The sequence below is a fragment of the Castor canadensis genome, chromosome 2, assembly GCF_047511655.1.
Source record: "Castor canadensis chromosome 2, mCasCan1.hap1v2, whole genome shotgun sequence".
NCBI classification, from domain to species: Eukaryota; Metazoa; Chordata; class Mammalia; order Rodentia; family Castoridae; genus Castor; species Castor canadensis.
In genome coordinates, this window is record NC_133387.1 from 93,508,782 (window position 1) to 93,535,146 (window position 26,365).

A 26,365-nucleotide genomic window follows, 5' to 3' on the forward strand; every position below is an offset into this window, starting at 1 on the left:
TACATAAAAGTTTGGGCATAAGTAATGTGCAGTAGGGTCCTCTTCCTGGTGTCTTAGAGATAGAGTATTCAAAGAGGAGAGACAGAAGATTCAAGTCCGATTTAGAAAAAAGACTTGGATTTTAGTTATTAATATTCTTATTTGACAGAAATTTTTATCACTTAGAGTATAAATGGGCACAGATAAAAGACTAGGTTAGCAAGCCAGAGAACAAATCTCTTTGAACTGTTTGCCTGGAGAGGAGTTCCTGAAGTTATTCTTCGTATGTTACGATGCTAACGTTCATCCTTAGAGCCCTAATTTTGGCATCAAGGGATTGGATCATTTGGGTTCAAACATCTGTTGTTTCTGGATGGCTTTAAAATTCCATTGCAAGCTCAAAAATGCTCAAATTGCAAAGCATGTCCTTATGTGAAGTATTCACTTGGTGTATGTTTGCCCTTCTCTCTCACGAATCTTCCAAGAACACGTCATTTGGGCCTACAATTTCTGTTTTGTTTCTCTCCATACAGTAGAAACATATTTCTTCTACTCAGATCCCTGTTTCAAAGACACAATTTTGGGCATGGAATGTCTTTCCCTGCTAAGTTTATTCTTTATGTACTTGGAATGCTCTGGAATGTGTGTAAATACTTTTAAAGTCAGTACTCACTATTTCTTCTCCCTTTTGTACTTGCCATTGCTTGACTGCTCCATATCAATTTCTGTGAGAATTTTGCAGGTTCTAGCACCATATTTTGGAAAAAGATAATTGCAATCAGATAACCATTAAATGGCAAATGGAATACAAACTTCTTTTTCTGAGAACTCATAGTAATTATATTTTTAACATTCCATGCCGCACCCTAGCTAAGAGATGAGACTGCAAGCAGTAAATGAATTAGCAGAATACATTCCTTATTTTCAAAAAACAGCCTTCGATGAATAAGGGGTCAAATTCTTACAAGTCTTCCACCAAGCTACTGAACTTCCTTTCTCTGCATTTTTCCAAATTTTTTGAATATGTTTGAAAGTAAAAATAAATAGGCTGGAGTTTGGGGTCATTTAAAAACTGTGGGAGTTTAGATAATGATATAGCAATTCCCACCCTTCAAAAATGAATCTTGGCATTGATTCTCTCATTCCACTCCTCCCCCTTTTCCCCCACCCCACAGTCATATATATAAAGAAAACAGGATTTTTTTTTGTATACAAGCTTTATGTTTTCTGAGTAATGATCATAGATTAATACAGCGTGTACTATCCTAAAAACAACAGTGTATTAAGTAAATGAGTTATAGCAAAACAAAATAAACCAAGAAAAGGTTTTGACCTTCAAGGGCCCTAAAGAACTAGTAGTTAATTCTTGGGTTCTCAGTGTCTGTGTTACTCTGATAGTAGCAGTGGCCCCTGTGGTATCAGGGGGTTACAGCCCGAGGATTTCTAGTCCTTTGGATCATTAGCTCTAATCTTCCCTAGGCCCTCTGACCTCTTTATCTCCAGATGCACATACAAGTTTTAACCCATCTCAGCCACTGACTTTCCGGACTTCCCCTTCCCCCACCCCATACACATCTTGGCTCTGCTTTTCCACAGAAGTAATTGTGATGTTTGGAAGGCTGCCCGTCTCAGAATGTGCTCTGTGGTTTCCTCTTTTCTCCAAGTTCTTTTCAAAAACATCACACACAAACTAAAGGTTTGTTCCTTTTAAGAAGTCATTACTATTCCTTATCTGTTAGTAATATTAGGTTGCATTCTGCCTTTTATTATTACATTTGTGAACCTTTAAAAAAAAATTTCATGCTACTGGATTCTACATTCCCAGCTGGAGCCATTTCATCTTGTCTTCTACAGGGATGGCTCAGGCTTGTCACCAAGAACAGAAAGCCTGAGAGTGAAGACTGACCTAAGGCTCCCTGTACTGGAGAGCTGGCGCTGCCTCTACACTAACTAGTACGTGACCATTGGGCTGGTGTTCAATCCCTGTAAGCCTTGGTTAAATAAGATAATGTATGTAAACCACTGAGCATGTGTTTTGTAGAGTCATTACTTAAAATGTTAGTGATTAGAAGTATGTATCTCTGTGTTGAGTCAAAGGAACAAGCGTAATTGTGACCTGGATAATGTTTGGATCCTTACAATTTCTGGAATGTGAAGAGTGCTTCTCCAAAAGAACCTAAGACGTTCTCTGATTGCAAATTATTTATGTCGATAGCACATGTTTATACAAACTAGTGACCAAAATCCAAGTGGCAGCCATTTCTAAACATTGGTTTTAAAATTAATGGTTGCCATTTCCACATCCAAGTGACAAAATGTATGGACAGCCTCAGCTGAGGCAGTCTGTGAGTTTGAGATGTGTCGAGCAGCTGGGTAGTGACCTTAGAGTGGCCTGGTAGTTGGAATATCAGACATCCTAGGTGGCTTTAGAGTCTGGTACTGGCAAGGCTTTGTGGTAATGAAAGTTTACTAGATCATGGAAACATTGGAGAATATGAAGAAACTATACATAGATCAACATGTATTGTGAGAAAGAGAGAGGAGAGGAAGAGGGAGAGGGAAAGAAGTCAGAGTGGGAGCAAGAACCAGAGAGAGGCAAGATAAGATGCCTTATTCTGGATTTAAACAGACTTGAATTCAGACTAGATCCAAGTCTTTATCTTCATTTTTGAGTCATGTGATTATAGACCCTTTCTAAATCTCAGCTTCCCTGTCTATAAAAAGGAATAAAAAGAACATTTACCTAATAAAGTTTTTGTGAGCATCAAATCAAATCAAATAGTACATTTAAAAGCCCTTAGCTAGCTGGGCACAGTGGCTTATGCCTGTAATCCTAGCTACTTAGGAGGCAGAGGTCAGGAAGATCATAGTTTGAACACAATCAAACTACGACCTGGGAAAATAGTTTGTGAGACCCTATCTCAAAAAAATCCATTACAAAAAGGGGCTGGTGGAGTGGCTTAAAGTATAGGCCCTGAGTTTAAGACCCCAGTACTACAAAAAAAAAAAAAAAAACCAAACACTTAATCAAGCAAATATACGGTTTTACAACTTTCTCTTTTCATAGTACCTTTCCTCATACATAGTATTTATTTGTTTGATTATTTATTTAGATAAACAAATATACTTAGGTATTCATTTTATTAGGAAGGGAAATCACTAGGACCAGACATGTGTGATCTCCTGTCAATCTGGAGTCTTACTGATGTTTTTGTAGAAACAATGGTAGATAGGTGCACCAAAGCGTCTTTTCTCTTCTAAAGGGTCCAATGGTACCATTTTAGAAAACATTGATGAATGGTTCAAATGCCAAAATGGGACCCACAAGGTCTTTATTCATTTGTTTTTCATCTGACTTGAGTTCACTAGGGTTATACTCTGAGTTCAAACTCCAGTACTGAAAAAAAAAAAAAAAGAAAGAGATTTGATTCTTAGCATTTGATGATTTTAGTAAAGATTTCTGAATACAAGGCATATCCAACAAGAAGAGGGATGTTCATTTATCTTATTTGCTAGCTTATAACTAGATAAAACGTTAGCGGGAGAAAGGACTGTATAGAGCATGCTGTCTGTCAATACTTGGAGACCTATTTTCATCAGGAGGAAGAACTCAGTGATTTTATTTATTTATTTATTTATTTTTGCTGTACTGGGGTTTGAACTCAGGGCCTACACCTTGAGCCACTCCACCAGCCCTTTTTTGTGATGGGTATTTTTGAGATAGGGTCTCACGAACTATTTGCCGGGCTGGCTTTCAACTATGTAATCCTCCTGATCTCTGCCTCCTGAGTAGCTAGGATTACAGGTGTGAGCCACCTGTGCCTGGCAAGAACTCAGTAATTTTTGCAATTCTTCTTCTCCCATGCTATATAGGCTTAACCACTCAAGCCTTTGCTGGGATTGCAACTTTTCCTACTATTTGAAGATCAAATTTCATGTTATGAAATCAAGACATGAGGATGGGAGACTGCGTTTGCTTTCAGACTCAGTCTCTGTTAGTCAGCTTTCCATAACTGTGACAAAACATTATTGATAATCAGCTTAAAGGAGGAAAAGTTTATGTTGGCTCAAGTTTTCAGTCCGTGGTCACTTGGCCCTGTTGCTTTGGGCCTGTGGCAAGGCGGAACATCATGGTCAGGAGCATGTGGCAGAAGTCAGCTCACCACATGGCAAGAGGGGAAGCAAAGAGAGATAAGAAGGGATCATGCCCACAATATTCCCTTCAAGGACATGGTCCCAGTGGCCTAACTTTTTCCCACTAGTCCCCAAATATTAAAGGTTCACCACCTCCCAATAGCACAGGGCTGAGGACCAGGTATTAACACATGGGCTTTTGGGGGACATTTCAGATCCAAACTATGTCGGTCTTTACTAGGGCTTAAATCATTTAATTAGAGATACTTTTCAATTTGACACCCTCTCAACATTTCACTAGTGTACTTCGAATCTCCATGTGGGATTACAAACCTATTTTAGCTGACTCCATTTTCTAGCAGAAATGGAGCAGATCAAGCTGAGATTGCAACATTCAGAAACAGTTCAACCAATCATTATGTATAAACCTCAAGCCGTTTGTGTAATGCGATCCTCTGGTAGTAATGACATGAAAGATGCAAATGGGGAGGATCACAGCCTGTCAATGTCCCAAGTCATCTGGGGCACAAGAGTCACAGAACCTCTCTCCACTTGGAAGTAAAATAGTTTTCCTCTTTTGGTACAGAATTTCAAGGAGGAGTGAACATGTATTATACAAACATATCCAATCCCTTTAGAAGATAATTGTCAATATCATGCTGCTAATGCACAAAAAATTTGAGGATTGTGCAGATCATGCCACAAATTTTAAGAGAAGCAGTAAGTGTCTAGAGTCTGGGATCTTTTATCCTGGCCATGAGATAGCATGGTCCAAGTGAAGAAAAGACTGGCTAGTTTTCCAGAATAACATGGTATTTTATTTCACCATGGTAGACTTCTGGGAAATCTCTGGAGGCCCTGGCAGCTGCATCTTGTCTTTAATATGAAGCCTGGGGGGGAAGAGAGAGAGAGAGAGAGAGGGAGAGACTCATAATTCACAAGAGGCACAGCCCTAAGAAAGCCATTCTGAATATCTGAATCAGACACTGAGGGGGAGCTGCTATTCTATTCCTAAGTCAAGAATGCTTTTTGTCTTTCCTCCTCTCCTTATCAGCTGTGTCCTCATGAAAAGATCATTTATGGATGGTGGAATGAGTGCATCAGAGCCAGCTTCTGTTTCTCTTTTTTATTCTCCAACTGCTGCTGTCCTAAAAAGAGCCTTTATTAAAGACTGAAACAGCAGATGCTGTTCAGATATTATCTTAAATAATTTGGGGGTGGGGGTGGGAGTGTTTTATCTTGAGTTGGTGTAACAGTATTTTTGTATTGAAAGTAGTTCTACTGCTGATCCAAACCTGAGAGATTCCTATGGCAAACAAGTACTTCATACATTCTCTTTAAAGTAAGTAGGGTGTGGGAAAAACTGATGATGTCGTGTAGTCAAATGGAACACAAAGTGGTATCATGGGCAGAGTGAGTCAGAGGAGGCCTTGTGGAAGAGGTAGGAATAAGAGAAAGTGTGTTAAAGTACAAGTAAAGGCGGGAAGATAGGAATAGACTTAGTGGGTCTTAAAGTAAGACTTGCTTATTGGATGCATAGAGTTAAAATTAGGTCACACCCTTTAGAGAATAAAATTTCAGGGTTAAGATTTTAGACTGGGCAGAGTGTGGTGATACAACCTGTAATTCCAGCACTTGGAAGGCAGAGACAGGAGGATCACCAGTTCTAGACCAACCTGGGATACAAAGCAAGACCAGTTCTTTAAAAAAAAAAAAGCCAGGCGCTGGTGGCTCATGCCTATAATGCTAGCTACTCAGAAGACAGAGATCAGGAGGATTGTGGTTCGAAGTCAGCCTGGGCAAATAGTTCACAAGACCCAATCTAGAAAATACCCAACACGAAAAAGGGCTGGATGAATGGCTTAAGTGGTAGAGCACCTGCCTGGCAAGCATGTAGTCCTGAGTTCAAACTCCACTACCAACACCAACATCAAAAAAAAAAAAGATTTTAGATGGGTATCAATTAGTTGCTATCTACTCTCTTTGTGGAAAATATTTTACATATAAATAATGAAAAGGAAAATAACTTACACTTCCATCAGTCATAGAATAATGATGGTGAACATTCTGGCACATATTCTTTCATATATTTTCTTTGTAATTTATTTTCCTAGTTTAGATGAAGATTCAAGTGCAAGTAGTTTATTCACATGATTCCAGCAAACACCAGTGGGAGAGTTGAGTAGTAAGACAGGAAAAGAAAGAAAGCAGAAACATGCAAAGGGTGAGTTTTCAAACAAAGGCACCAGCTGGAGTGCAGTCATCCTGAGGTCGCAAGACCATCCATCCCACCTAGTGATGAGGAAGCTGGAATGTCTAGCCACTAATCCTGCCAACTGGGAGTTGATTTAACTCCCTGGATGGGTCTCCCTGTGCCAGTAAAAAGAACCCTGGGCAGTGAGTTGCAGCCTACTTGCAGTAAACCAGCCCTCAGTGTGTAGTGGGGATATGGTTGCATCAGAATACACACAAATTTTTAAATTTATATTAAAAAAAAAACCTTTCTGCTGGGTAGAAAGCACTAGCACTACCACTAGCACTAGCACTACCACTATCACTGCTAGCTTGTCTAGCATGCATGAGGCCCTGGGTTCAATCCCCAGTACTAAAATAAAAAACATCCAAAAAGTTAAACAACTTATAGTATCAGTCTTTGTACTTTGTACTTTGTGTTTTACTTACATTAACTCACGTAGTTCTCTCAGAAGCCCAATGAGGTAGATGCTATTTTTACTCAGAGATTAAGTACCTGAAGTGACAGAGCGATCATACACTCTGAGAGTTTTGATGGCAGCCTATTTACCTATCTCCTCTCCTCTGTACATTTTTTTCCTCTTTGTATTAACAAGGAGTTTTTCCTTTGCAATGATAAAAGTCTCTGTTTTCAAAAAATGTCTTAGGAAGCAAAACAAAAGACTTGAGACAAAAAGGATCTGAAATGGAGATTTGTCAATTGTGCCTTTTCAGCTGTCCTCGAGTACCTTCTTCTGGTACACCTTGTTTCACTGAAAGTTAATGGTTCACACTTTCACTTTGTGACTTCACTGGGTTGCCCAACCAATCTTTAGTCTACAGGGTGAGCATGAAGTCCAGGCATGGCCAACCATAGTTATCACCCACTTAGTTACATAAAACTGAACCAATTAGAGCCTTTCCCAGGGAATTTATATGCCTACTTTAGGAGAAGGAAGCTTTCTCCTCTAGTGTACCTAGACTGAGGTGATATAACCAGTGACCCACACTCCACTGCAAGGTGAGTCAGCTCAACCTTAATGGGTGAGAATGTAGCTCCTACACAGACTGAAACTGGGGCAGGGGTGGGGATCTGATTATATTGCTAAGGCCCTGCAATCTTTCACTTCCCAAACCACTGACTGCTGAGCCAAATAAACAACAGACTATAACTTCCTTTCTTCCTTCCTTCCTTCCCTCCCTCTGCCTCTTCCCTTCTTTTCTTCCTTCCTTCCATCATTCTTTCTTGTTTATCTGTTTTTTTTTTTATAGCTATTTGACTCGGGTTTGTGTTTCTTGTGAATCTTGACTAATTCAGAACAAAGTGTAATCTGACCATGAAGTACATTTGTGGCTCATAAGTTACATATTGGTGTAAGAGAACAGGGGACAGAGAGAGCTAAACAATGACAGGACAAAAATGACCTTTTTCCATTCTTCACAACTTTATTTGCCTCCATGATTCCCGAGATTGATTCCAACTCTCTGAGCCATGAAGAACCATGAAGGAGGCATCTGCCTTCAGGAAATAATGAATTGCAGTAGCAACATGAAGCGTAATTTCCTATTGACTGTAGTCTTTTGCCTGAAGCTATTAACGGCTTTCAGCAACTGGAAGCTAACCAACTGGGACCATCAGGTTTTGCCCTCCTACTATTGTAACTCAAAGACATGGAGAACTCTGGTTTTAGGGGAATGAAAGTTGATGGCTCTGTTTTATCCTCCAGTTTAGCCAGTCTTTGGTTTGTCTGATCCTCTGAAGATTCAGTGGATCCACAGCAACATGACTTCATTAATTGAGAAGGTATAAGACATCTTTGAAATAATAACTGAACTATATTCTGGCACTGTGTATGTTGACTTTGAGTATACTATCAGAACATAATCCTCACAGAAAACTGCAAAGTGCGTATTATCAGTCACTCTTATGGATGAATAAACTGAACCTCAGAGAGGTTAACAGCCAGCGGCTACCCAAACCCAGGCCTATAATACTGAAGGGTTCCCTTACCCCACCTTGTTGTCCATTGCTGAAGCCCTGGAGTAAAGCAGTAATGTCCTCCCTAACTGATGGAGTTTGGATTTAACAGGTTCATCTTAGGATATGCAACAAAGGTATACATTTAATCCTGAACTCCCAAGCAAAACTGTCAGAAAGGTTCTCTGGCCCTTCATTATGTGTACAGTCAGTGGGTAGTTATTTTGGGGTCCTAAACTAGGAGAGCCCTGTTGGGTGGATTATGTGTCAGCTTAGCCCAGCTGAGACTACTACAACATCCAAAATTCCCTTCCCTGTGTGCTTCTGTGTTAGTGTGAGCTTCAGGGGACATTGTATGAAGTCTGGGAAGCTAAAGCCCAGCAGTGGAGCAGTATCTACATTCTCTTCACACTTGGGAGGTTGGTGCAGGACACATGTACTGTTGCAGCTCATTCATGCTATCACTTACCTATGGCTGACATGGTGGGAGTAGAACAGTAGCCAGGCCTGCAGCTTCTCCAGCCTCTGATTTTCAGAAAGACTCCTCTCTGGCCCTTTTTTATTTGTACAGTCAGTGTTTTGTTTTGTACTGGGTCTTGAACTCAGGGCCTACACCTTGAGCCACTCCACCAGCCCTTGTTTGTAATGGGTTTTTCAAGATAGGGTTTCAAGAACTATTGGTCTGGGCTGACCTCAAACAGTGCCTCCTGAGTAGCTAGGATTATAGGCATGAGCCACCCGCGCAGGGCAAGTCAGTGATTTTTAATGTGGATACTTAGGAGTTCTAAACTAGATGACCCCTACTGGGTACATTACGTATCAGCTATATATAGTTTTATAAAAATAGTTATATTTCCTACTGCTCTGCTTCTCTAACTGAACCTTGACTGGTTCCTTATGCCCTTGGTAGGTGAAAATTACACAAAATTTTAAGGGGATCATTTCCTGAGTTGTTAACTTCCTTCCTACTTTTTAAAACTCATCTATGAGCCCGTGTTTGCCTTTGTGATAACAGTTTGGTTCCAGGAAGGAGATGCTGAGAGAGAGATTGTTACCTCTGCAAATGTCTTAATGGGTAATAACATCTGTGAAAGAAAAAGAGAAGATGCAGGTTGGGCAGCTGCAATTGTCAGACTGACATGTAGACCCCACAGTATCTCTGTCAGCTCTTGGGGGGTGCCAGAGCCAAGACTCCTCTTAGAAGTTCTCAAGTTGGATGGAGATGGCCAGGCTTGTTCAGTCACTGACTGGGGCTTGGCTAGAAAACTGAGGCAGACCCAAAGGAATCTAATGGTCAAAGATGTCAGTGAGCCACACTCCTCACAGCTGGGTAGTGAGTCCCTTCTTATAAGGTAATCTGAGCAGCACATTGCTGCCTATGCTGGCTCCCTCATCCCAAATCTTACAATGTGACATTGCCCTGGGATACAAAAACTTTCCCTATGAACCAAACAAAGGGATGCATTAATATTAATTTGGGGGCCTCATCAATCTATCAGTGCCATGAAAGCGTGATTGGTCTTGTATTTTTCAACCTTTCTTCCATTATTGTCTACCCCCTACTGAAAAGGAATCTTTTTAGACATTTTTCCTACAACCATTCCCCAACCATGAAAATATCACAGGTATCCTATGTAGGTGTTTGTGTACTATATTATAAGTTGTGCTTTGTACATGAAAAAAGTAAGACTTTTTTTCCATTCCCCAGGGACCAATTTTTCCTCCCTTGGGGACAATATTGCCCCTATTAAGAATGCATGTTCCAGATTTAAAAGGAGTTAAGAGATTTAACAACCAGATGTGGTGCATGGCCCAGGATTGGATCCTGGATTACTAAAACCAGCCATATAGAGCATTTGGGAGACATATGAGAAATTTTAATATGGACTAAATAGTTTTGTTAGGTGTGGTAGTGTTATTTTGGCTGTTTAGGGGAAAGCTTTTTTTTTTTTTGTAGATGCATATGGAAAGAAAAAATGAGAAAGAGATAAAGAGATACTGGCTTGATGAAGACATCTTTAATTGCTATCAATCAAGTTGCCTTATAGCATATGGGGCTTCCTTTATTTGACTGCCTTACACATATTCCTGTGAAGGATGAAACTTGGAATTGGGAATAGAATAACTGACTTTTGTGGGGAACACTCTGGATTTGGAGCAGCTGAACAGTGTGACGCTGATTGCCATAAAGTGAACTGGGATGTCTTGCAGTACAAGCAAAGCTTTTGAGAAACATTGAGTAAAACTGGCTTATAAAATGTTTGCATTATTTCTTTCAGATTTTGGGTGTTTTCTTTCGAAAGTAAAAACCTGTTTTGTCAAATAGTATTGCAAAATATGTATCCTATAATTCTATAGTATATCATCATCTTATGACGAAAAATTTTAGATGTCAACTTAAAATATATGAGGAGTTACATAGCTTTAAAAAATTCTCTTGGGGGTTATGTAAGCAAAATATTTGAAGATCTCTAGATTAAGATAATGCATTTTAAGTAAAAGAGGCCCTCTCTTTTTGCTTTTCTTTAGTCTCTTTTCTTCCTAGGAGCCGATAGCTATCTATTGGCATATAACATACCCAGTTAAACTCCCTGGAAAAATGTCACTACTTTGCTTCTGTTGTTAAGAACCAAGTTTATTTTCAGTAACATTTTAAAAATCTTTTCTTAGTGGTAAATTTCCACAAACACATCAGGAGGACTCAAGAATCATATGTAAAGATGCAGCTGCTTCTTGTGTCTTTTCTTCTCAGTGTTTACAAATCCCACTTCTCTGTTTTGCATCACCACCCACTTGTTTAAGGGTAAATGAGAAATTATTCCAAATGACCAAGACATAACTTTTGCATCTTCTTTTTATTTCCAATCAGTGTTAGATTAAAAGGTCAAGTGTTAGGAGCTGTATGCCTTTTTAGACAGGAAGAATCATTGGTGTGCTGTTTTCTGAAGAGTGCCTAAATCATTTCATGTAGCATGCATTTAAACAAAAGCTCTTCCATCAGGCTGAAGCATCTGGCATGATGTGTGTTCTTGAATATTCCTCCTTAGTCTTCCTCAGGCACATCATGCCCCATTTTTTTAGGGTCTTTTTGCTGCATAAGACTTAACTTGCTGGTGCGTCTCCTTGTCAGGTCCTCTTCTCAAAATCTCAAACCCTTTTCTATCTTAATTGCAGGCCTGTATTTCCAATGGTTTACCAAACAGGTTATTTTTTATAATCTACCATGATGTCAAACTCAAGATTTCTAAAATGGAAATGCTGTCCTTTCCCTTTAATACTTCTGGTTGTTTTACCAGATGAAGCTTCCTTTCACACACTTACTCAAAAGCCTTCAGGGATATGTCATTGCCCATAAGGTAAAATACAAATTCTTTCCCTGATAGTCTAAGTCCTGACACTCAAGCTAGACTTGCCCATTTAGCATTGCTCACATAAGTATTCTACTTAATTCCATCAGGTTTTTGGCCAAATGTTCTCACCTTCTGGAATGTTATGGGTTTTTTTCCCATTTATTTTTACTACAAATATTTAAATTGCTCTTTGGATTTAACTTAGATGTCTGCAGGGTTTTCCCTTTGTTTCCTTGGAGTTTCTGCTCAAATATTATCACACAAGGGAAGCTTTTCTTTAACACCAAAATTAATATTGCAACAAGTCACTCCTGCCTGGCTCTCATACTTACATTCCCCCTTTTGATTTTTCTCCATAATACTTACCACCATACATTATTTATTTGTTTGTGCTTTGTCCATCTGTCCCCACAAGAGTGGAGATTTAAAAAATTTTATTATTATTATTATTATTAAAACTACAGTAGTGGGGATCAAAGTCAGAGGCTTGTACATGCTAGGCAAGCTGTCACTAATCTATACCCCGCTCCTGAGGGCAGGGATTTTTGTTAATTTTGTTCATTGCTGTATCTTCAATGATCAGAAAAGGCCCTGACACAACAGGTACATGATAAATGTTTATGGATTAAGTGGATGAATGAAATTTGGAAATATTTGAGGGTACTTCAAACATGACAGCACTTTCTGAACTGTGGAGAGGTTCATATCCAAAGAACCAAACAGGGTGCTTTAGAAATTTGAAATCTTTGGAGGTTGGGAAATGTGCAACATAAAAATGAAGTGTTTGCCAAGTCCACATGGCACATGGTAAAGGGAAGAGAAAGGGATGAATGTTACCGAGCTGGTAGTACGTGCCAGGTGTGCTTACCATAACTGGTATCATTTAAGCCTCACAGTGATATAGTCTAGTGGGTTCTATTATGACCAATTTTGCAGATAAGAAAATTGGTACTCAGGAAAGTTATATATTCTCTCCCCAGGTTTAATGGTTAGAGTGGTTAAAATCAGAAGGAATTTATAAACTCATATTTCTGATGTAAAAACTAGTACACTTTGTATTATATTAGGTTCTCAAGTCATCGGGAGCAAATGTATTTGGCTTAACCTGAAGATAGCATAATGAAGGTGAATGATATTTAAGTGGTTTATGAGAAGTTAATCAATCCAGAGAAAAGATGGCAGGATAGTCACCCCTGTATAAACTTCCCAGCCCACACAATCCTAAGGGTTTTCTCCCTTCTGACTCTCACCCACTTCTATAATCTATTCATTCATTCAATAAATATTTATTAACTACCTACTTCATGACAAGCAATGTTTTACACCCTTGTAATATAGTAGTGAATAAAATAAAGTCCTTGTTTCCATGGAGTTTTCATTCTATAAATATGTTGTGTAATATTCAGAGGAAGCAGTAATTTTAGATTAAAGTTAAGGCCTCCTCATATTCTAGCTATCTCAATGTTAATATTTGAAATAAGAATAACTGTTGAGACTGTGAGGCTCAAATAAGATGAAAATACTTTGAACTACTGTGTAGTAAATCGAGATTGCCATTGATTTTAAGAAACACTTTTTAGGTACCATTAAAAATTACCATTTATAACATTCCATTGGTTTTAAGACCTATCCCAATTTCAGAGATGTTAGAATGTGCAAAAAAGAATTATGCATCTTAGAATTGTGGAAATATGGTATAAGAATTCTATTATTATCATTCCCAGTGTACCTAGCATATGGTACATGTTCAAAGAGGAATTATTTTATCAGGATAGACTGGAGTAGATTAATAATATAAGTGATATAATCTATTTCTTAGTGATTTTCAAGGTAGCCTCATAAATTTTTTTTTCTGGCTAAATCATTGTAGCCATTTTCTATGTTGTAGGATCTTGCAGCTTCAATCACTCACCTGTTTTCCCTGGTAGTCTACATACTATCCTAAAGCACTATCTGGGGTCTACTGTATGAGAGAGAAATGAGTGTCTTGCTTATTTGATAAGTCTGTGTCAAGCCAGAATCCTAAAAGAACCACACTGCAGTCTTCTTTTCATGGAAACTCATCTGTGTGTGTGTGGTTTACTAGAAATGTGGTGCTAAAGCCAGGCACAGAGGTACATGTCTGTAGTCCCAGCTACCCAAGAAAGAGGCTGGAGGCTTGTGAGTTCAAGGCCAGCCTGGGCAACTTAGCAAGAATCTGTCTCAAAATTTAAAAAAGAGGTGCTTTACTAGAACATTGCTAGTCATGTAACTGAGATCTCTTTCTCCTTTCTCTTCCTTTTCTTTTCCTATCCCATCTCCTCACTCCATTTTGCATTAACTCTTAGGAAACTCAAGGACAGGTCTATAATTCTTCATAATATTCTAACACCAATTTCATCCTTTTTGTCTGACCTTCATTTTTTCTGGTTCCTAAATCCTAACTTTTTGGGGGGCAGTCTGGGGTTTGAACTCAGGACCACACACTTGTGAGGCAGGTGCTGTACCACTTGAGCCACCCCCCAACCCTTTTTGAGATGGGTAATTAATTAGGAGATAGCCCAGGCTGGATTGGACTGTGAGCCTCCTCTTTGTGCTTCCCCATGTACCTGGGATGGCAGGTGTGCATCACCATGCCCAGCCCTTGGTTCAGATGGGATCTCGTGAATCTTTTGCCCAGGCTGGTCTTGAATCTTGATCCTTCCAATCTCCACCTCCCAAATAGCCAGAATTACAAGCTTGAGCCAGTGCACCCAACTCCTAACCTATTTTTCTTCAACAATTACAAGATGGAAAAATCTCCCATGCTCATGGATTGGTAGAATCAACATAGTAAAAACAGCCACCAAAAGCAATCTATATGTTCAACACAATTCCCATCAAAATCCCAATGACATTCATCACAGAGATTAAAAAATCTACTCCAAAGTTCATCTGGAAGCACAACAGACCACGAATAGCCAAGGCAATACTCAGCAAGAAGAGCAATGCTGGAGGTATCACAATACCTGACTTCAAACTACACTACAGAGCCATAGCAATAAAAACAGCACGGTACTAGCAAAAAACAGACATGAAGACCAGTGGAACAGAATAAAGGAACCGGATATAATCCATGCAGCTATGCCCACCTTATTTTTGACAAAGGTGCCACAAACACACAATAGAGAAAAGACAGCCTCTTCAACAAATGTTGCTGGGAAAACTGGATCTTCTCCTGCAGAAAACTGAAACTAGATCCATGTTTATCACCCTGTATAAGTATCAACTCAAAGTGGATTAAAGACCTTAATATAAGACCTGAAACCTTGAAGCTGAAACAGGGCATATACTGGAGGCAAAAGGCATACACAAGGACTTCCTCAATAGCACTCAAGTGGCTCAGCAACCAAGAGAAAGGACCGACAAATGGGACTACATCAAATTAAACAGCTTCCGCACAACAAAGGAAATGGTCTGTTGAAGAGGCAGTCCACAAAATGAAAGAAGATCTATGCCAGCTATACATCAGACGAGCGTGATAACCACAATATACAGGGAGCTCCAAAAACTAAACTCCCCCAAATCAGTGACCCAGTGAAGAAATGGGCAAATGAACTGAACAGAGCCTTTTCAAAGGAAGACGTACAAATGACTAAAAAACACATGAAAAAATGCTCACCATGCCTGGCCATAAAGGAAATGCAAACCAAAAGCACACGAAGGTTCCACCTCACTCCTGTTAGAATAGCCACCCTGAAGAACAACAGCAACAACAAATGTTGGTGAGGATGGGGGGGAGGGAACAGGAACCCTGGTACACTACTGGTAGGAATGTAAGCTAGTACAACCACTGTGGAAAACAATATGGAGAATCCTTAAAAAAACTAAAAATAGACCTGCCATACCATCCAGCAATCCCTCTCTAGGAATGTACCCGAAGGATTATGAGTCAGCTTACAACAAAGGCACCTGCACACCCATGTTTATTGCGGCACTATTCACGATAGCTAAGCTGTGGAAACAGCCAAGATGCCCCACTACTGATGAATGGATTAAGAAAATGTGATATTTGTACACAGTGGAATTTTGCTCAGCCAAAAAGAATGAAACTTTGTCATTTGCAGATAAATGGATGGAACCGGAGAACATCTTAAGTGAAGTAAGCCAGACTCAGAAGGCCAAAAGCTGCATGCTCTCTCTCATTTGTGAAATATAGACCTAATACAAATGGAGCAGTATTATGGGACATGGGTCACACTAAGGAGAGATCACGCACAAAAGGGGTAAGGACACTAAGAACTTGAACAGGGTTGATATACCCACTATTCAAAAAAGAATGTAGAAATCTTAAACTGACTGAAACCACCATAAGAAAGGGACTAAGGTAGAATGAAGAAAATTAGAGGAGATGAACCAAGTGGGGTGATAATGCACACATACATGGAAATATCACAAGGAAACTCCCTGTGTAGCAGCCTTTATCTCAAGCTAAAATGTCCTGTTTTTCGTTTTATCTTTTTTTTCTCCTACAAAATCGGAGAACAGGAGACAGAACAATCCCTACCCAGGGGGGAGGGCCGGCACCAGTTGGAGGGAGGGGTATTGCAGAAAGAGGGTGGGAGGATGAACATGGTGCAATAAAATGTATACATATGTAAGTAAATGCAAAAATGATACCTGTTGAAACTACTCCAGGAATCATGGGAGAGGAGGAATGAAGGAGAATGGTTGAGGAGGTGAATTCATGCATGATACATTTGAAACATCGTAATAACCTGTGTAAATGCTAGGATGTACCCTACCCGCCACAACAATAAAAGGAAAAAAAAGAATTTTCAAATATCCAGAAAAGTTAGAAGAATTGTGCAGTCAACACCTTGTGGATTCTACAGCTAACTTTTTACTTTGCTTGTTTTTACTACATATCTATCCATGTAGCCATTCCTCTATTTTATTTTTTTATAGTTTTCATAGGAAGTTGCAAACATCTCTATATTTTACCCCTGAACATTTTAGTATGCATTGCATTAACTTTTGGTTCAACATTTGTTTACAGTATACAGCTCTTTTGTTGTTGTTTTTTAGTGAAGTAAAACTTAAATACAGCAAAATACATTTACCTTACATGTACTGTTCAGTGGTTTTTGACAGAAACATTCCTGCAAATCCTTATCAGGATACAGAACATTCCTGTCATTACAGAAAGTTCCTTATTGCCATCTCTTTTTCTCCACAACATCAGAGGCAAATTGTATCCCCATTTTTTTCCCACAATAGATAGATTAGTTTCGCCTCATATCAAAGTGACCACACAATATACTCTCCTATGTGCCTTTATATGCTCAGCATTGTGCTTTAAAGATTCATCCACATTGTTATGTATCAGATTTTGTTTCTTCCTATTGCTGAGTCGCATTCCATGTGTGAATGTTCCTGTTTGGCAATTAAAGCTGCTATGAACACTTCTGCGTAAGTCTGTGTGGAAATGTTTTCACTGCTCTTGTCTGTGTACCTCCGAGTAGAACTGCTGTGTCATAGGATAGGGGCATGTTTGGTTTCATAAGAAATGTTCAGACCCTTTCCCAAAGTAGTTGTATGACAGCAGCATACAAGAAGTCAGGTTGCTCCACGTTCCCCTAATATTTAGTGTTGTCAGGTTTTTCTTTTTACTGTAGCCATCTGTGCGGGTAGTTGTATTGCACTGTGGCTTTAATTTATAATTCCTGGATGATCAGTGCCATTGAGCATCTTTTAAAGTTCTTCTGGGCCTTTTATGCATCTTCCTTTGTGAAGTGAATCCAAATTGAGTTTCTTTTTTTACATTTTTGAGATATAGACGCACTTTGCAAATTCTACTTACTAATTTTTTTTTTTGCCAGATATGTGTTTTTAAAACATTTTTTTCAAACATGACTTGTATTTTGACCTGTGTTCCCTAAGATTAGCTTTGACCTCAATAGGCATTTTCCCGCCTCTCCCAGGGTGGTCATGCACTCATTTGCCCATGAAGGAGATTAGTTTAGCTTGTTCCTGTCTGGTCTCTATGTGTGACTAACCAGAAAGATGCTTAGGACTGTTGTCTGTGGGACTGGAGTGGTCTCAGTGGGCTTCAAATACCTCCAGGGCTCATTTTTTAGCACTTTGGAAGGACATTTGTGCTAGAGAACTTTTTGAAGGTGGAGATGTTACGCTGTGCTGAGATTTGGAGACAGTAGAGGTGTGCTTTGGCTCTTTTGATAATTTCAATTCTGATTTTTCTCTTCTGAATGGTTGCCAAATGCTAAGAGGAATCTTTCCTTGGTCTAAGTTGCTTTCCTTACCTTTCCCTCCTTGACTCAGCAAAGAGAATGGCTTTAGAATCAGATTTTGTTGGTTATGTATATGTAGAAAGTAACTTTTTCTGGTTGTAAAAGTACTATAAGCCTACTTTAAAAGCTTTGATTATACAAATTAAGAAATAGAAGAACAAGTCAGCCACAATTAAACACCCAGAGAATAAGCCAAGATAACATTTTTTTGTCAATCTTGATTTTAAATCTCTGATCTGCATCTTATCAGCTTGACATCTCTTTGAATCTCTTCCCTCATCTAGAAAATGGGGAAAATATCTCCCTTATGGACAAACTGTAAAAAGGAAGGACAATGTATTCAAATTCTTTGGCAAATAATGGGTCAATAATAAATAAAAGTTCACTAAATGATGCTAATAAATAGTAAAGGGAGAGGGTGTTAGGGGAGGAAAGAATTTCTTCCTTACACATTTTAAGTTCTATTAGCTCCATTATTAAACTTCTTTTTTTTGGGGGGGGGAGTATAGCACTGGGGATTGAACCCATGGCCTTATGTGTGCTAATACTCTAGCAGTAAGTGATATACCCAGACCCTTAAGCTCCTCTTGAAGCAGACAACCTAGAGGGATAGAAAACAGATCAGGGTTGCTTGGAGCTGAGGATGGAGGAGGGCTTGGTTACAAAGGGGAAAGAGGGAATTTTGAATTGATTAAATGGTTCTGTATCTCATCTATGGTGGTAACGAAACAGCTATATGTGATGGTTAAATTTCTAGAACTATATATCAGAATAGTAAATTTTATCATATATAAATTGTACTTCAATAAACCTGACTTTAAAAAAAATATTCCTTTAAAGCAAAGCCTTTGATTTCTTCATTGATTTTAAATTGGTCCTTCCAGCTCTTCTCAGTTTGTTGGCTCTATTTTACCCCTTCTGGATTCAAGAGGCTTTTCACCTTCTTGATGCTATTTTGAGTGCTTGTTTAGCTCTCCTGTAAATTGTCATACTGGATTCTTTGTTCCCGGTCTCCCAACTTCGTGGCATATTTTATTCCCTTTTGAATTGACACTCTGTTGAGCCAGGCTCAGCTGTGCTTAACAAATAAAATGTATGACTGTTTTCACTTGCTCTTTTTGTGCCAGTAGAGGTCTGATCAAGGCAACTAATTACAGTGAATAAGATAAGGAAAAAGCTGATCCTGAGTCCTTGTGTCAGTGGTTAGACAGAAGTCCTTTGAGATTTTCTAGATTGTTCTCCCTGTGAACAAGGCACTTGGAACAATTTTTTTTGCTAAAAAAATAAGTATAACACAGGCCCACAGTGGAACTTGTTATAGCTACTTCTTGTAGCTCCTTTGAAAGGATGTTCAACTATTTGAAAATATATGCTGATCATACATACTGAATTTTCTAGGGCAGTTTGGATTTGAAATTTTCATGTTAAGTTCTCTCTAAGACAGTCATATTCTATAGAACCAACAATGTGACTCTATTTTTGTTCATAAAATATAGTTGTTAGACTCATCTATTAGATTATTCATTTGTTCTTTATTTATTTTCCCATTCTGCAAGAAATTACTGAACACCCACTACTGAGAGCCAGGCTTCCTAGTGGGCTCTAGAGAAACAAATAAAATTGCTCCTGAGAAGTCAATGTCGATGAGTCTGGGGGAGGGATAGGCTAACAAATGTTTTAAGTTTTTCAAGGGAATAATTGCCTTCACCTATAAGTAAAGGTCAAATACAAGGCAACTCATGTATAATATAATTTATTGAGAAACCTTTTCAATTTGTTGTCTTTTGTGTATATTTTAATGAGCCAGGTAATATAAACTTGTTTTCTAACATTGATATTTGGAAGATCTCATTAGATAGTTATCTATAAAACTATAAAAAATATTGTTGCAATTACTCCCAATAACAGCTGGCATATACTGAGTTCTGCCAAATGCCAGATAATTTGCACATACGCTTTCTATTGCTCGTGACACTCAGTGGAATCGGCCTGTTCTCCCAGTTTTATAGACTAGATGGAAGATGGATTTCAGAGAGAACTAGTCTGTATCAAGCTATGCGCTCTTCTCCAAGCCACACAGCCCCTCATTGTTGGCCTGCTTTTAACGGTATCTGTCCTACATTTATTTCAATCTCTGAGGCCACTGGAAAGGAAAGTGAGAAAGGGGGAAGTAATTAGGATGCAGTTACTGCCAAAGCATCCCTTGGAATCCAATAGTCTCTGTGCAGCCAGAGTGATCTGGTTCAAATGCCAGTTGGGCCATGTCTCTCCATTGCTTATAATCTGGGGCTCCCATCAGTTTAGGCACACCAGCTCACTCCCATTGATGTGGCCCCTTATAACTGTACTCTCCTGTGGAGCAATCCCAGTCACGCAGGGGTCTTTTTGCCCCCCCTTCTCCCTCCTACTGTTCTCTCTCACCCTGGGGCTTTTGCTTGAGTAGTTTCTTTTGCCTGGCAGATTACACAAAGCTACCTCTCTCTCCCACCCTCTCCCAACATGCATCACCACCAATCCAGTTAATTCTGCCTCTGGCTCTCAGTACACTGTGGCTCCCTTCAGAAAGTCTGTCCCTGCTGGTCAACACTGTTTGTGTACATTCATATATACACCTGCACTGTCATGTCCAGGAAGCCATGGCACGTGGTAATTTCCAGATAGGTGCAGTCTGATTCTGTCACAACATCTCTTCAGAGAGACTGGTCTGGGAGGCAGGGATTCTGCAGCTTTTGCTCACCATTTTCCTGGCTCTTAGCATGGTGCAGGCAAAGAAGAGGCACTCAAAAATAATTATTGAGGGCTGGAAGTGTGGCATCTGCTTAGCATATACAAGGCACTGAGTTCTTTCCCTGGCACTGGAAAAAAAATCATTGAAAGAATGAATCCTTCAGATCGCAGTCTTTCCTATCATCCTCCACTAGATTTGGATCACCTGTCCTACCCTCAGAAGGACCCTGGACCTTTTCTCTCTACTCACATAATTGTATGTTTGGCTGACTATTTGATTCTGTGGTTCCTGCCTTGAGATCTCATTAAGGGAGAGTCTGCATTTACTTTTCTCACTGTGGGAGCTTAGTACAGTGCTTGCAAAGAGAATGTTCACAATAATTTTTTTTTTGGTATTGTAGTTTGAACTCAGGGCTACACCTTGAGCCACTCCACCAGCCCTGTTTTGTGAAGGGTTTTTTGAGATAGGCTCTGGCAGAACTATTTGCCCAGGCTGACTCTGAACTGCAATCCTCCTGATCTTTGCCTCCTGCTAGGATTATAGGCGTGAGCCACTGGCACTCAGCTCAATATTTTTTTAATTTAATGAATGAACATAGGATCTACTCATTTAAAATGGGGTGATTCAGAAGTCAGAATGTAAAAGTTGCCAAAAGTGGCTCATTATCTACAAATTCAAATTTATAAAATTTAATAAATCATCTGACAGTGTTGTTACAAATTCTATGTTGAATAGCATATTATAGCTATGAACAATACCCCAGGCCCAAGGGCTCACCTCACACTTGCCTTAATTCCCCTGTTGTGATAGAAGTAGCTCCCAGGCCAGGAAAGTCTGTGAGAAGGTTAAATTACAGGAGACCTCCCTTAAAGGGTCCTTTCCAAGGTTGTGGGAGGAGTCCTTGCAGTGTGTGTGTGGGGAGGTGGGGAAGGAGAGTCAAGTGCTTTTAGTAAACTGCTAAAAGGAACATATTTTATTTTCATTTATTTTTTCTGAAGTTATTTTAAAAAAAATTTATTTACTTATTTCTTATTATTGTTGCACTGGGGGTACATTGTGACAGTTATAAAAGTACTTACAATATATCATAGTTGAATTCACCCCCTCTGGGCTGATAGAGAGGCTCAAGCTGCCTAGCAAGCATGAGGCCCTGAGGACAAACCCCAGTACTGCAAAACCAAACCAAAACAAAACCCGCAATAGCCTTTGAATTCACCCCCTCCATCATTCTCCTTTATTCCCCTCCCCCATTCCTGGAATAGTTTCAGCCTGTCTCATCTTTCCATTGTCATACACGAATACATAACATTTCCACCACATTCACCCTCCTGCACCCTGCCTTATGCCCTCCCCCTCCCACTCGTGCCAACCACCAGACAGGACATACTTTATCTTCCTGTTCTCCAGTTTTGATAAAAGACATTTCTGTTTGTTTAAGACAGTTATACAGGGAGCTTCATTGTGACATTTCCATGTATATATGTATTACAACCCAAATTGGTTCATCCTTCTATTTTTCTCCTTTCTACCTTAGTCCCCTTCTTATGGTGAGTTCAACAGATTTAAAAATTCTACATTCACTCTTGTATAGAAAGTATATTAGCCACATTCACCTTCTTAATTTACTTCTTTTACCCTATCTCTCCTGTTACTGACTGAAAAACGTGACCTGCTTTTCGTAATGTTGCTTGTATTTTTATTTGGCTTATGTTCCACATATGAGAGAAAACATGTGGCCTTTGGCTTTCAGAACCTGGTTAACTTCACTTAAGATGATGCTCTCCATAAAGGAACACATTTTAAATCACAGTTAGTTAAGGCCACTGTTTATCTTGCTCCACTCGAACATCCCTTCTATCCCCTGGTCAGAATTAGAGTAGCCTTAGGTATCTTGGGGCTCCGGCTAAGCGGAAATGGAGCTGGATGATATATTCAAGCTTGACCTTACTGATATATATTTATATGATTTGGAGACTCTTCTGTTTATGCTAAGTCATTGTTTGTAGTCCCATTGTCAGAATGTCCTCTAGGAATACTCTCACTGCCCACTTGATAGCTTATTTGGTATTATGACACCACGGTGGTCGGGATCAACAAGGGCTCTTCTGAATAACAGCTTTAGTGCCGTAGATATGGGTTTATGTGTGGCGGCTTCCCTATCATCAATATACTTCCAGATTGCCTGAAAACGACCTATTGATGTTCACTTTCCCAGCCCATCCAATGGACCATCAGCCTCAGATTCCCTGCATTATCCTCCTTCTAGGTGTTACCTGAAATACAGTCACCCACTGCAAAATGTTTCAGTCAATGATGAGCAACATATTCAATAGTGGTTCCATAAGATTACAAGGGAGCTGAAAAATCCATCCACTTAGTGACATCATATGTGGTACAATGCATTACTCATGAGTTTGTGGCAATGCCGATATAAACAAATCTGTGTGCTGCTAGTTGTATAAAAGCATATCACATACAATGGTGTACAGCATATAATGCTCAATAGTGATAATAAACAACTACATTACAGGTTTGCATATTTACCATACTTCTTCATTATCTTAGAAAATGCTCCTTCTACTTATAAAGAAAGTCAATTGTGAACCAGTTTTAGGCAAGTCCTTCAGGAGGCATTGCAGAAGAAGGCACTGTTGTCGTAGGAGGTGACTGCTGCATTCATGTTATTCTCTGGAAGACCTTCTAGTGGCCAGCATGCAGAGATGGAAAGATGGAAGGCAGCTGTCTATGATCCTGACCCTGTGTAGCCTAGTATAATGTGTGTATTTCTGTCTTAGTGGTTTTTTTTTTTAACAAAACAAGCTTAAAAAGTAAAAAACTGAAACCTTAAAATTAGTGTCTACCACATAGCCTAGGTGTGTGGTAGGTTTGAGTAAGTACTCTGTGTGATGTTCATATAGTGATAGAATCACCTAAGGACACATTTCTCAGAGCACAGCCTGCTGTTAGTTGGTGCATGACTGTATCTGGAAGGCTTCTCCCTCCTGGCTGAACTCTGACAGTACCCAGGCTGTGTCTGTGGCATCAGTATGCTCTCCATAGCAGAGCCTCCCCTCTGGACTCCTTCATGTCAGTCCCCCTCTGTGTTTCCTCATCCTGCTGATGTGCCCTGTGGAGTATAGCTCTTGAAGCCAATTGGCCAAAGACCCATTTATTTTGAATTCTCAAGATTAAAAAATAAACCCCCAAAATTGTGCCCTGGAAAAAGACTTCATAAGAGTATAAAGGAACACCGACACAGTAAGGAGAAGATGGACAGAGGAGAAAGAGAGCAGGGTGATTAAAGAAGATGATGACAGCAGTGGATGGACAGCTGAGAAAACTGTTGAAAAGAAAACAAACCTGAGCCTCCCTTGACCACAGATGCACTGCAAGGATGCCAATGGGCATCCTGATCTAAAGTTGGTTTCATGTCAGGCACTGAGGTAAGGACATCACATGTGTCATCTCTCACCTGCATCATTGCAGCATTTCCTAACAGGTTACCCTGCTTCCGCCCTCATCCTCTTAAGTCTCTTCTGAACCCAGCAGGCAGAGCAGCCCTATTAAAGTGCAAGTCAGATCATGCCACTCCTGTGTTCAAAACCCCCCATTCTTATACTCTCTGACCTCATTTCTCTCTACACAGCACCACCCTGTGAATCTAGCTACAGCTAGATTCTCAAATACTCTGGGCTTGCTTCTGCCTAAGGACCCCTGCACAGGCTGTTTCCTCTGCTGGCAGCCTGCCCGTGATGTCCACCTGCTGCTGTCATATCCATATAATCTCTTTCTTATTCAGGCACATTGTGGTTACTCCATCTCAGCCCTCCCCAATGCTCCCAAGTCCCTTTCCCTTCTAATAATAATCTATTTATTTTTGTTGTCTATCTTCTTCCACTAGGATGTAAGCTCTAGAGAAAGGGTTTTCTTTGCTCACTGCTCTATCTCCCTCTCGATCTAATAAATATTTGCTCAGCAAAGGACCACATGAGGTAGGTGCTGTTATTAAGCCCAAGATGATCATGATGAAACTTGAACTTACAGATATAAAGTGACTTGCCCTTGAGTGTATGGTTAAGTGAAAGAGCAAATGTAGAGCCAAGCCACGTTTGTTTTACAAGGCTGTGCTCATAAGCACCCCATTGTAGCACAGGCTTCCTCTTGCTACAAGTTGCTGGACTCAGTATAAGGAAATTGTTTCTCACATCTGCTTTTCTTTATGGTTAACCAGACCACTAGACCTTCAAATGGCCTTCCTGAGTTACAAACTGAGTATTTCTTGGCAGAAAGGGATAAAGAGCAAAGTCATAATGCATGCATCATGGGAGGAAGTGAAAGAACAACTTTAAGTCTATTTGGTTAAGAATAAGAATAAGAACTTGTTGAGACCAGCCTCACCTAGGGCGTTAGTGCACAATTGCCAAGTACCTAAGTGGACACCAGCAAGTAGGGCTACCAAAATACTTAGAATGACATTCCAGGGGTAAGAGTAGGTTAACTGATATTTTCAAAAACATATACAAGGTATCATTGTAGGATGAAGCAGGACTTTGCTGAACTTGCTTATAGCCATTTGGCTAATGGCATTGTTTAATATTACATTATGTGTGTGAGCTCCATCAACTTTTCAGGGTTCAACATCTCTGAAGGTCTGCTGATCCTGGTTGATGGGGCAGTGAATTCTCTTTCTCTATCAAAAGTGATTGTGTGTGTGTGTGTGTGTGTGTGTGTGTGTGTGTGTGTGTGATGAGAGGTAAATGAGACAGGATCAGTTGCTGTGTAATTCCTAAGGAATAATAGTGTTTGTGAAGGGTTGGTCTAATGTTATTTTAACACTGGAGTTGGTGGTCAAAAGAGTTCCTATTCCTCCTTCAATACCATCTCTATCTCCTTTGGAAGTCTTCTCTGTCACCTCCTTGTACTGTCCTCCCCCAGCAATTATTCACTCCCTCTTCTGTGCTATAGGTCTTATCACATTTACACAGTCATTTGTATTCATTTTTCAATCCCTTTGAGACTTAGCTCCTGGAGGTACATGGCTTATTCATTACTGTGTCTTATTCATATTTGTGTCTAACACAGTGCTTAGGACATATTGAAGCCTCCAAAAACTGCATAAAAGGCAGTTGAAACAAGACTCTGAAGTAAGGGGTGTTTTTAAGGAAAAGATGTTATTTGGTGAATTCCTGCCTAAGCAATGGCAGGTGCCTAGCATTGTCTCTAAAACAGAACAGATTGGAGCAGTTGCTTCTAGAATTTTCATTCCTCCTCACACGTTTTGCTAGGCTGCTCAGTGACTCACAGCAGAAAGAGGAGGCATTGGTGCTAAACTGTCCCTCAATACCTCCTCACCATGTCCCCAAAAGGCAAAAAATGACAATACGCTGGCTTGAGGGCCTTTGAGCTGCCTGGCCCTTCACTTCTCTGTGTTTCAGTTCCTCCTTCTGTAGAAGTCATGAGTTGAAATGGAAGACCCAAGTTTCCTTTAGGGCGGAAAATCTCTGAGTCTTTGATCTTTTCAGCCCTCTCGCCACTCTCTGTAGAGGTCAGGCCTGGTGCCTAAGGAGAAAACCTGCACCCACTCAGCCCTCTGAACTGTTGCTCTGTGACATTATCTGTCCTGTTGCTAGAAGTGTATTTCTTCTACAAACATTTGCTGCCTACCTCTTTGCTCTCCTGTTGTCCCCTTGATTCT

The 26,365-nt window shown here is 39.8% G+C and overlaps 1 long non-coding RNA gene across 5 annotated transcripts in view; it reads right to left on the reverse strand.

Moving 5' to 3' along the window:
- LOC141420725 (uncharacterized) overlaps positions 1 to 26,365 on the reverse strand; it is a 53,587-nt gene that overhangs the window by 14,776 nt on the left and 12,446 nt on the right. Inside the window, exons 4-5 of one of the 5 annotated variants that reach the window (XR_012445275.1) lie at positions 6,145 to 6,223; positions 2,728 to 3,376 (exon numbers count right to left, since the gene is read on the reverse strand). The exons of 3 other annotated variants lie outside the window; for them this stretch is intronic. This is a non-coding gene — a long non-coding RNA (uncharacterized lncRNA). Of the gene's footprint in view, positions 1 to 2,727; positions 3,377 to 6,144; positions 6,224 to 19,729; positions 20,798 to 26,365 lie in introns of those variants that run through there. One more of the 5 variants, XR_012445277.1, reaches the window with a different exon arrangement.